Raw genomic sequence first — 11,715 nt, 5'->3', positions numbered from 1 at the left:
CTGTGGTTGAGACGAATAACAGAACCTCCATCAAATAGTTGTTCCTTGGATTAAATGTAAAAAGCGCTCAGGATGAGTCAAAGTAAATTAAGTGCATTAATATGAAACACTTGGGTGTGTACATCAGTTGTACTCAGGAGATGTTGGCTGCTATTATTATTACCCTGTTGCCTCCAAATGGCTTTTAAACCATGTCACGCATCTACCATCATTTTATGCTTTTTGGTAAGCCGCACATTTAAGTGGTTTTTCCATCTATGTTTATACTTGTAGTTTCACAGTGGATTAACTTACTATAACAAAGACTAAAAATCAGTCACAGCACAGGAAGTTTATTTTTTCCCTTCCTGACAGTATTTTAAGTCAATAAACATAACACAAAGCAAATAGTAAAAAGCAACTTGGTTTCTGGAGATGTTTACTGTGGGTATGTTTGCTCACACCTACCTGTTCTCTATGTACAGAGTCAGCACAATCTCATTTTATTACACCAATGTGTAAAGCAAGTCATAGTGCGTACTCGGGTTTAAGCAGAAATATTGTGTAAGGAAAAGAAAAAAAAAAGTTAGTTTAAATGCTTGTTATCCTGGGAGGTAAGCCAGAGTTTGAGTTTGTTAGACTAGGAGGGAGGCAGAATTCCTATTAGAAAGACAGTTGCACATCCGTTTAGGAAAATATGTGAACAGATTTTGGTCCTCTAGGTCAGGTTCAGACAAAGAAGACTTTAGTAATTTGCATATTAAAGAAACAACAATTTTTGGTTTCTTCTTGAGTGAGTGATGGAGATCCAGATACTCAGATGTTGGAGAAATCCTGGAACAGAGAAGCCTAGCCCCACCTAGAGATGGCTAGACAGCTCAGAGGCTCAGGGGCAGTGAGACAGCTGATATTCTATTGTAAATTGGTTACTTCTTTGTGTTTCACTGTAATTCCATTTCATTAGCCCCAAATCTTCAGTAAAGTCTGTTATGCACGAGTATTCAGGCACGAGACGGAGCTGGTTAGAGCCAAACAGGGAAAGCAGCAACACAGGAAGCCAGCTGACATGGCTGGTATGTGAGAGCCTCTCTGTTGGATGTCACCAAGCTGGAGACAGCAGCGACATCTGTGTTTGGGCTGCTTTTTGGCCTTCTCGAGAAACCTGCTTATCTTTGAGAAAAATTATACAGGAAAGAACTACTCCAGTAGTTAAATACTCCAGTAGCCCATTTGCTGGTGGCAATCTGACTGTGCTTTACTTAAGGGAAACAGGAAACCAGACATCTTTGGGTCTGGTGATGAACTGTAGCAACTTGAGGGCTAATGACGAGTTCTCCAAACTCTGACACCTCTGTAAGCACAGTGGGGTGAACATTGGGGTGATGACTGTTACAATGAGCTCTGAGACAAAAACATGGAGACCTTGTCAAAAAATGCAGGGTGCCAATGTCAGTGTTTGGAGGTTATAGTAAATTGGCCTCTCCCAATCCAGATGTTAGGGAAATAAAATTGTCCTTTCAAAGCAATGATTTTTGGGCGCCTGGGTGGCTCAGTTGGTTAAGTGACTGCCTTCGGCTCAGGTCATGATCCTGGAGTCCCTGGATCGAGTCCCGCATCGGGCTCCCTGCTGAGCAGGGAGTCTGCTTCTCCCTCTGACCCTCCCCCCTCTCATGTGCTCTCTCATTCTCTCTCTCTCAAATAAATAAATAAAATCTTAAAAAAAAAAGTTGAACTTTAAAAATAAAAATAAAAAAATAAAAGCAATGATTTTTTAAAAGTTATTATTGAAACATATACAGAATAGTATGATAAACTCCCAAGGACCCCATCGCCCAGTGTCAGTAATAACCAAGCTAGTTTCATCTTTATCACATTCTCTTCCCCCTTTCTAATCTTATCATTTTCATTCATAAATATTTCAGTTTGTCTCCAAAAGATAATGGTTCTTATTTTATACAAGACCATAGTATAATGATCACACTGGCAAATAATTGATAATTTCATAATATCATCAAATATTCTGTCGGTGTTCAAGTTTCACATTTTAAACATTTCTTTCAGTCAGGATCAAAAAAGGCCACACTTCTTTTCCCTCCTTTTTTTTTCAATGTTATTTATTTGTTGAAGAACCTGGGACATTTGTTCTGTCGTTTCCCACATTCTGGATTTTGTTGAGTGCATTCCTGTTGTGTTGTTCAATAGATTCTTCTCTTCTGTATTTCCTGTAGAAGGTAGTTAAGTTTTGAGGCTTGTTATGATACAGTCTAACCCCCCCTTTTTTTTCTTTTCAAAATTACTTCATGAGTAGTAGTGTGTAATTTCATCAGGAGGTACAAAATGCCTGAGTGGCTTTTTTTTTTTTCTATTAATAGCAGCCATTGGTGATCATTGCCTACTTATTTTTAAGGTTTGGCAAAAACATGTTATGCATGCCGTATTATCCTGTAGAAAGAGAAATTTACCTTATTAACTATTTTGGGTACTATAGGTAGTTCATATAGGAAAGACAGGTTAAATCCTCAATTTTTTCCTTTACCAGTTTTCAGAGTTTGAGTATGAATTAGCTTTCTACTATCTTCTAAAGGTGACCACTGTTTTTTATTATTATTATTTATTAAAATATATTATAGTTATTTAATAATTACTTATTATTAAGTACTTATTACTTATTATTTAATATTTGGTATGTTTCAGCCCATTGCAGTTACTTTTCTCATGAAAGTGGCATCCTTACTGAAAGGAAGCTTCTTCAAGTTGGTTCTGAGTTCTTTTTGACAACTTTTCTTTCTAATATGGTAATGTTTCTGGATTATTTAATAAATTTCCTGACTCAAACTACCAGAAGCCATTTCTCAAAGGAGGCTTTGTTCCTTTTAGTGGCAAGTGATATTTAGAGACCAAAATGAGGGTTCAAGGGTGATCATTGCTACTTGTTTCCAGGTCTTTTCATTGGACAGCTAGGACTTTTTTAAAAAAAGTAAATACATCATGAGCTCATTCTGATATTCATAATTAAGTATCTATAGGATTTTTACTTAACCTCATCGATCCTACATTTATTTTTCCTTTATTCCATACAGGAAATCCCAGTTCTCAAAAACACCAACATAATTACTTATTTGTTTTACCACATGATAGACACAGACAGCAGTGTCAAGAACAACATCATCAAGGGCACCTGGGTGGCTCAGTCAGTTAAGTGTCCAACTCTTGGTTTCAGCTCAGGTAGTGATCCCAGGGTCCTGGGATTGAGCCCCACATCAGGCTTTACACCCAGGGCAGATCCTGCTTGAGGTTCTCTCTCTCTCTCTCTCTCTCTCTCCCTTTGCCCCTCCTGCCCTGTGCTCTCTCTTTCTCTCTCAAATAAATAAATAAATCTTAAAAAAAAAAAAAAAAAGAGCAACACCATCAGTGACTGTACTACAAGGTCGTTGTTCTAAATTGCAAATCTGATCATTTTACATCTTTGTCTAAACTCCTCATTGCTTCCCCATCCCCTGAATGACAAAACCCAAGCACGTTAACATGCCGTAACGGGCACTTTGTGATCCACCGTATACCATTGGCTTGTCTGGAAACGCTCTGTTCCTCCTTCCCATTCTATTGAACTCTGAGTCCAGATCAGAAGCCATATCTCCTCTTTCCTAGCACAAATGGTTGCTCTTTCTCTGTGTTCTTCTCTGCCTCATACAGGCTTTTATTCATGCCTTTACCCAACTGAATTCTAATTATTTACATTATATGTGTGTTCTCTGCTAGATTGTGCATGTCTCAGTGGCGAGTCCTACTTAATTTTGTATTCCCAGGATCTAAGTTAAGTCCATGATAAATAGAAGATGCTCAATAAATACTTGTTTAATTGATCTGATTTAATATGACCGAAGAGGTACAAAATCTAGCAGTCTTATTTTCTGATATTTAAGAACCTATTCACAGTGTTTTTAAGAAATTTATTTTAAGTAATATCACCTTGCTGGGAATTAAAAAGAAGCACAGGAAAATTGTTTGCAAAGGCATAATTGCTCTTGTATCTTTCAGGCTTAAGGTAAATACAATGATAATAGTAACAGTAGTATCTGCGAGCATCAGTGAACATCCATTCACTGACCCTGTGGTCATATCTCTAACAGGCAGGATACTGGAGGGTCTTCAGTGTCTGTGTTTTGCACTTCTAACAGATTGCATTTGTGATATTTCTCCTAATCAGGCTCAGTTCTGCCCCTACAGAGAACCAAGGCAGAGAGTAAAGTCATTCTCTGATATTCTTTTCTAACAGTTTTAAGCATTAGCTTTTCAGAGTCATCAGGGAAATGCAAGTTAAAACTACAATAGGATGGAGGGGATGGAGAGGTATAAACTTCCAGTTGTGGAATAGATAAGTCACAGAGATGGGGGTACAGCATGGGGAATATAGCCAATAATATTGTGATAATGTTGTATGGTGACAGATGGTAATTACACTTACCATGGTGAACACTGAGTAATGTATAGAATTGTTGAATCAATGTGTCATACACCTGAAACTAATATAACATCATGTGTCAATTATACTTCAATAGTAATAAACTACAATAAGATGGTTGTACTTACCCACTAGAATAGCTAAAATTAAAAGTTTTTTTATTGGTTTTCAACTGTTCCATGCTAAAGTATTCATATGTTAATAAATTATGTTTCATTTCCCCTTCTTTTTTTCTAATAGCATCTAATAGATGCCATGCCAATGCTCTCCCCCACCCTCTTTATTCTTTCATATTTTTCATTATTGTTTGAGCTGGAAATTTCTGGATCATCTATTTTCAAGAGTTTCCTGTAGGTGAGAAGGGGCTAGAATAGCAATCTAGGCTAAGTGATGTTGAATTTTTTCTAATGCACTATCTCTCTTTTCTGTAGTCACAAAATCAACTGCCTTCCTCCAACCTAGGTGGCCTTTGTGATTCCTTATAGAGCCTTGCCTTTTTCCATTTATGTACCTTATAGTTCCAGAAGGGCTTTCGCCAGCCCACTCCTATTCCTGAACCTACTTTAGCAGACAAAGGATATGGCTTTGCACTCAAGAGGTATTGCTCAGTTGAGAAGCAAACATATCAATGTGTGTGTGTGCATTATGATATGTTATGTATCAGTACTGGATTCTCTGTCTCCACCGTCTCCTTTGATGTATCCTGAATGATAACTGGTTTTATCATCTGAAGTCAGCAGGCTTAGTTCAGGAAACCACACAGTGCCATGAGTGTTTCTGAGAACAGGGTGTGCAGAAGAATTCTAGGAGTGCCAGATGTTAGAAACCAACAGTAAATATTCACTCCCCAAAGGATGGGGCTGCTCATTAGTGATGGCTGCTGTGATCAAAGAGGGCAGGTGTGATGGGACAGTTGAAGACAGAAGGTTTAGAACATGTTTGGGTGAGGACTCACACAGAGGTGGCAGATTCTATAAAATAGCACTTCTACAAGAAAGGGGAGTTAGAAAGTGGCAATCAGAAGCAGGATTCTCCAGTGAAGGTGGCTTCTTCACCAGACGTGGTGAAGACACCGTAGAAGCTTGGAGCTGATGATAGGGACCTTTTTGAATCAAGTTAAGATCTCAAATTTAAGTGAGGCTTCGTCCCCAAAGTGGCTTTGATCGTAGTAATAGAGGTGGGAGCCCTTTAACTGAGAAACTGGCTACTCCTTCCTTCACTTCAAAAGATCTTCTAAGTGAGAAAATCCAACTCATCCAAATATGATTAGCAAAGTAATTATGTAACTAGAACTAGATCCAAAGAAAGCTACTCTAGGAAAACAAAAGAGCAAAAAAGAACTGAAAATTATACAAAACTTCCCTGCAGACTACAAATACTCATTAGAAAAATATTGCTCCAAAGCAGAGGAATATTCCAACACAACCTCCCAACATGAATAAAGGTGGATAAATCATAATCCCAGAAAAGAAAACAATAAAAAAACAAATACAAGAACTCAGGGAAGACAGAGCCAACAAAGGGAAGGTTATAGCCAGTCAGTGAAGTATGTGAAATGATTAACTAGCAAAATTTAGGAAAGAAATAGAAGACACAGGGGTGCCTGGGTGGCTCAGTCAGTTGGGCATCTGCCTTCAGCTCAGGTCATGATCCTGGGGTCCTGGGATCAAGCCCCTGGGATCGAGCCCCACTGAGCAGGGAGTCTGTTTCTCCCTCTCCTCCCTGCTCATGTTCTCTCTCACTATCTCTGTCTCTATCTCTCAAATAAATAAATAAAGTCTTTAAAAAAAGAAGAAATAGAAGACACAGACAAACTCATTTTGTAAATAAAGACTAAATTATAAGGAGCATAAGAGGAAATAGATACTCTAGGAAGTGTAACACAAAATAGAAAATATACACACACAGTAAAAGTGAAGAAAGTGAAAGAGAAATAAGCAAAAAGGTTTTTTAAAAGAGAAAGTGAAAGTTACAAAAGATAGGCAAAATTTTTCAAAATAAAATTAATTTGAGTTGTTCCATTGTAGGAGAACCAAAAGAATAGAGTAAAACATACATTATAAAATGTTCTGAAATGACTTGAATTTGTGTACTAAAAGGCACATTCAAGATATGAGAGAACTTTCCCAGAATGACCAACACCAAGACTTCCTACTAACACCAATCATACAAACATTAGACTTACCTTACTAATACTAGTAGCAAACTGGGCATCTGGGCAAAAATATTGTGTCATTTCTAAGTGAAAGAAAGCCAAGTTGGTACAGCTGCAGTCAGTGCTAACAAATGGAACAATACCTATCAGATACTTAAGGAAAGAAAATTTGAGCCAAAACTTTTAAATCCATTCAAGCTGTCTTTCAAGTGTCAAAGCTACAGGCAAAAATTTCTGCAACTTCAAGGACTCAGGGAATACTGTCCACATTAGGTCTTACTGAAGCATCTCCCAAAGAACAAAATTCATTCAACCAAAAGATGATCAGGCAAAACATCAAAAAGACTGGGGGTGAACATTAGAGCTAGGACTAAAACAAGGGTTAACTTAAGGGGTACAAAATAAAATGTACATATGAATATTGTATTTATATACATTTTCAATGTGGAGGCTATTATTTTTAAAATTATAGTTCTAAATATATTTTTATTCTAGTGCCTGCCTTTATAATTAGACTTTTCTTAAAAGACTTATTTCTTTTATTTATTTTAGAGAGAGAGAGAGCACGCACAAGGGGGAGAGGCAGAGAGAGTGCCAAGCAAACTCCATGCTGAGCACAGAGCTGGACACAGGGCCGACCCCACGACCCCGAGACCACGACCTGAGCCAAAATCAAGTCAGGTGCCAACTGACTATGCTATGCAGCGCTCCATTTACAATTAGACTTTTGTATAATACCCTTAGAACCTTCTTTATTCAGACAATATCTACTGATTCCTATTATGAGCATCAAGTGAGTTAGCTTGTAACTTCTTCCTACTCTCTTTTCTCTATAGCTTTCTCTACACAATTTTAGTCAATAATATCATTTGCTATGGGCTAAATTGTGTTCTCCCAAAATTCATGGGGTAGATATATGCTTAGTTTTACAAGAAAATGCCCTACCTTTTCCCAAAGTGGTTACACCACTTTACATTCTCACCAACAGTGTGTGAGACCTTCAGTTGTTTTATCACCTTGCCAGCATATGATATTGGTGGCTATTTTAGTTTTAGCCACTCTGATGAGTATGTAGTGAGTGTATCTCCTTGTGGTCTTGGTTTGTATTTCTCAATGATGTTAAACAAGTTTTATGTATGTTCCCATGTTTCTCCTCATGATGAAGCTTTTTCTTTAGTACTAAATTGTCCAAGCCCTCAAAATCCTGTTGGGATTATGACTCAAATTGGTTTAATCCCTGTACATTGATTTGGGAGGTGTCACAAACTTAGTCTTTCTCTCCTCTTTCCATTATCCAAATTCATTATTTTATCTCTTTCAGGAAGCATTTTTATTTCATATAGTTTTCAAATTGCTTTTGTTAGGATTATGCCTAGATATTTTATGTATTTGTGGATATTACAAATAAGAAATATATTTTTTAATGTTTTCTCTGTTTACTGATTATATATTGGAAAGGTTGTTTTGTAGATATTTATCCTGTATCCAGCAACATTATTAAACTTTCTTATAAGTTATAATACTTTTTCAGTTCTAGTTATAATCATTTGCATTAAGTAAGTCTTTTTAAACAGATATAGTTTCTTTTCCTTTAGTTTTTCTTTTGCGTTGTCTGGAATAGTGGTTCTCAAGTGGAGTGATTTTGCCCCTCAAAAGACATTTGGCCATGTCTGGAAACAGTTTTGATTGTCACAACTATCTGGTAAATAAAGGCCAGGGATGCTGCAAGACATCTCACAATGTATAGGACACCTCCCCACAACAAAGAGTCATTTGGCTCAAAATGTCCATAGTGCTGAGATTGAGAAACCCTGCTTGAGAACATCCAGTAATATATAAAGTAGTGTTGAGGTTAAAGCAATCTTGTCTTATTCCTGATTTTAATGTGAATATCTATTATTAATAGGCATAAAATTTGATATAAGTTAGTAATAATTATAAAAGTAGGAATTTATTCAAGAATGCTTTGTGAACTAGTAATTCTCTAGTAGTGACAAGCTAATCGTGGCAGTGGTTCTCTCTCTCTTTTTTTTAAAGATTTGATTCATTTATTTGACAGAGAGAGACACAGCGAGAGAGGGAACACAGGCAGGGGGAGTGGGAGAGGGAGAAGCAGTCTTCCTGTGGAGCAGGGAGCCCAACATGGGGCTCGATCCCAGGACTCTGGGATCATGACCTTAGCCTAAGGCAGACGCTTAAGGACTGAGCCATCCAGGCACCCCAGTGGTTCTCAAAAAGAGGAAGTTGTAGAAAAGGTGTGAAAAGGTAGGTAAAGAAGCCTATTATGTGGTTGATTATTGCCAGGGGACATGCCCTTCCTCACTGGAATTACTAAAGCATAAAGTACTATGCAAGATTAACTAATATCAGCTAGATTACACTGGACCTGTATCCCTTTCTTTTTTGCCATTAAAACAGTATCACTCACAGTGAAGGGCTTCTTTAGGTTAGAAGCTTCTGTGAACTCAATATTTTTATGTCTGAGTAGGTCCAACTCAGCCTGAATTCTTATTGTCCACATCAGCATTTTGAGGATTTTTTTCAATTTTCTCTTTTCATCTAATATTGATGAGAAAGCTGTTATTAATATGTCAGTTATCATTCTTTGTAAGTGATATCCTTTATGGGGAGCTTTTTTATCCCTGATGCTCTAAAATTTCACTACCATGGATCTTTTTTCCTCAATTTCTCTTTCCTCCTGGAGCTCTAATTAGATCTTTTGTTGAAACTGCATGTCTTAACATCTTAAGTACTATTTCTTTATTCCTTTGGCTGAGAATTTCTTAGCTTACTTTTAAATCACTTGTTTGATTAGCTATGTTTGAATATTCACTCTATTTGTTAACTTGATTTCTTTTTACCCCATGGTATCTAATTGGTTCTTAGGACTACTTTTTCTTGCTTCAAAAAAGATACTCCTTTTTGTCTAAGATTAAATGTTTCAAGATTCTGTCGCAATCTCACTGTTTATTGTAATTGCTTCTATCATGTATTGGCTTTCCTCAAGTTTAAGAATTGGCACTATTTTACAAACTAATGGAATACATAGTAGGTATTTTTCTAGATATTTTACAATTTACTTAATCTTGTCGACTATGAACTAAATACTATTAACCCCACTTCATAGACAACTAAACTGAGTCAATGAGTGAGGTAAAAAATTTATTCAAGGCCATGAAAATAGTAAGTTTTGGAGCAAGTACACAATCCTATAGAGCCACCTTTCTTCCCAGGTCATACTATTGACATGAGGCCCTTGGGTCTGACCCAAGATTGCATGCTCATATTTACTCCTAAACCAGTTACCCTAGTATTTCCTAGTTGGCCTACAGTGGGGTGAGTAAGGGCATCCACCTACTTGTCTTCAGTGTCTTAATTGCCTATGTACCCTCCAATTCCCTAAGTCTACCTCCAGCTATGAAAGGACACTTGGGCTGCAGCTGCCTGTCCACTGTCCATTATCCACTTTTAGGTAGCAGCCACCATTTCTAGACCAAGAGCTCTTGTTTTCAAGTTTAGCTTTGTATTTAATTAGAAAACCCTACTATTTTGTAAACTTAAAATATGTATACAAGCTAAGGGGGAGGGGAGCTTTAATAAGACCTAAGGAAATTACTTAATTTCTACTGTATCCACTCGGACTGGTTGAATTTATCAAATCCTGACTGTGCATCTGGGTGTCTTGGGACAATGAGGGAAGGTTTTTTTGTTGTTTGTTTTCCTTCTTCAAGTCTAATGTGCCCCTCCCCCCCATCCCTGAGAAGCTTTCACCAAACTCTCAGTGATGGAAATAACCCTCTTGTACTCCAATAGCAATCTCTTTAACACAAAACTGTAATGCAAAACCAAATTTATTTCCATGCATAACAGTGAAGATTGGGATACTAGATTAAAAGAAAAGCCATCTTCTGTCAAATAGAGATCAAGATTCTTAAGTAGCTGCCTTTGGGAACTACAACAATGGAGGACTTGCTGTCTTGCCTTCAGATGTTAAGCCTCTGCCTGATGCTTCCGCAGGCTCTTCAGATGTGCCTTCCTCTGCAGTCAGCCTTTCTAATTCCTTCTGATAGCTATGCTGGTATTCCAGATACTTTATGTTCCTCTTCTGTTTAACCAAGAACTTTTTCAGGAATTCTAAGAGCTACAATACAATACAAAAAAAAGACAGGGAAGGACTCAGTAAAGACCTTGTCTGCAATGGGATATGACCTTAGATCTTGCTACCAACTTCTAGTGAGTGCATGGACCAGCAGCCCTGGGAGCTTGTCAAAAATGCAGAATCTCAAGTCTCACCCAGACCTAAGAAATCAGATTTTAAGACAGCACTAGGCTATTCATATGCATATTGAAATTCAAAGAGCACTGATCTAAGACATTCAGGACCTCCAGGTGAATACAAATATCCACTTTTAATGACTATGAGTGTTGGGGCATCTCATCAAAAGTACAGATTAAGTAATGAGCTCCTAGTGCAATGGTTTTTCACCCTGTTTATTTGAATCACGTGGAGGTTTTGAGTAGGCACCCAGATCCCATTTTAGATTTAAGTGGTCTGGTGTAAGACTTAGTCACATGTAGCTCTTCAGAACTCCTCAGTGAGTCCAAGGGTTGATAACTTTTATTAGGACATTTTTTTTTCCACTGACTCAGAGAAGGCAGGGGATTGGTAAGAAAGTTACCACTATAAGGTAGAGTGTTCATCATTAACCAAGAAGACTTCAGAAAAGTTTATAGGATAAGAAGTCACCATTAATATTCAGTTTTGCAAGGGCACTCAAGGATAGTGGTTCTCAAAATGTGGCCCCTGGCCAGTAGCATCATCACCTGGGAACTTGTTAGAAATGCACATTTTTGGATACCACATAAAACCAATTGAATTAGGAACTCTGGGGATAGGGCCCAGCAGTTTGTTTCAGTAAGTCCTCCAGGTGATTCTGTTATCCATTAAAATTTAGGCACTTTTGGTCTAGGAGATTTATAAGCCAGCAACAGAAGTTATTTTGTTTAATTATCCAGAGTGCATTATTCCTGGAAAGTCTTCTCCATCTTGTGTTGAGTTGCATTCCTCCAACACACCTACTCTTCCCACATCAACCAACTCCCAGAAATAAGTTCATAT

The sequence above is a fragment of the Halichoerus grypus genome, chromosome 1 (genome assembly GCF_964656455.1).
Source record: "Halichoerus grypus chromosome 1, mHalGry1.hap1.1, whole genome shotgun sequence".
Lineage (NCBI taxonomy): Eukaryota > Metazoa > Chordata > Mammalia > Carnivora > Phocidae > Halichoerus > Halichoerus grypus.
This window is presented reverse-complemented; position numbering follows the sequence as displayed.